This window comes from Penaeus monodon, chromosome 20 (assembly GCF_015228065.2).
Source record: "Penaeus monodon isolate SGIC_2016 chromosome 20, NSTDA_Pmon_1, whole genome shotgun sequence".
Taxonomy (NCBI): domain Eukaryota; kingdom Metazoa; phylum Arthropoda; class Malacostraca; order Decapoda; family Penaeidae; genus Penaeus; species Penaeus monodon.
Window position 1 is genome coordinate 30547065 of NC_051405.1, and position 584 is coordinate 30547648.

The following is a 584-nucleotide window of genomic DNA, read 5'->3' on the forward strand; positions in this document are numbered from 1 at the left end:
TATGTACATCCCACATAGTATTTCCTGTCATCTTGCCATGTTCATTCACTCGTTCACATACTCATCACATATTAAAACCACTTGCTACGTTTTACCCATTCGCATTCACTCACCACATATCGAGCACACATACACACCCTCTCCTGTCAGCTAGAATATTTCACCCACCCATTCATCCATTCACTCACCACATATGTTTTGCACATACTCACACACCCTCTCCTGCCAGCTGGAACATAGTCATTCGCTCATCACATATCGTGCCAATATACTCACTCACCCTCTCTTGCCAGCTGGAACATGATCATTCTCACATCACATATCGTGTCCACATACCCACACACCCTCGCTTGCCAGCTGGAATATGGTCATTCACTCGTCACATATGCCACATGCTCTTCTCCTGCCAGCCAGCACACCCAGCGCCAGCAGTACACCCACGCAACTCGCCATCACGTACGCCCCGACGGCAGAACAGCGGCCAAACCCACGCGCAAATGGAATTTAATGAGTTAATTTGCGTCTCGATGAACTAGCGACTCGGGCCTTGTTGTGAGCCGTAGATTGCGGGTAGTGGATATCGG

The 584-nt window shown here is 49.0% G+C and overlaps 2 protein-coding genes across 2 annotated transcripts in view; one reads left to right on the top strand and one right to left on the bottom strand.

Annotated features, from left to right (window-relative positions):
• Positions 1-190, bottom strand: part of LOC119585757 (probable tRNA N6-adenosine threonylcarbamoyltransferase) — a gene marked incomplete in the record, with an annotated part of 12646 nt that extends 12456 nt beyond the window's left edge. Inside the window, 1 exon segment of the mRNA XM_037934465.1 lies at positions 96-190.
• The window catches only part of LOC119585967 (kinesin-like protein unc-104), a gene marked incomplete in the record, with an annotated part of 145723 nt that overhangs the window by 1681 nt on the left and 143458 nt on the right, over positions 1-584 (top strand).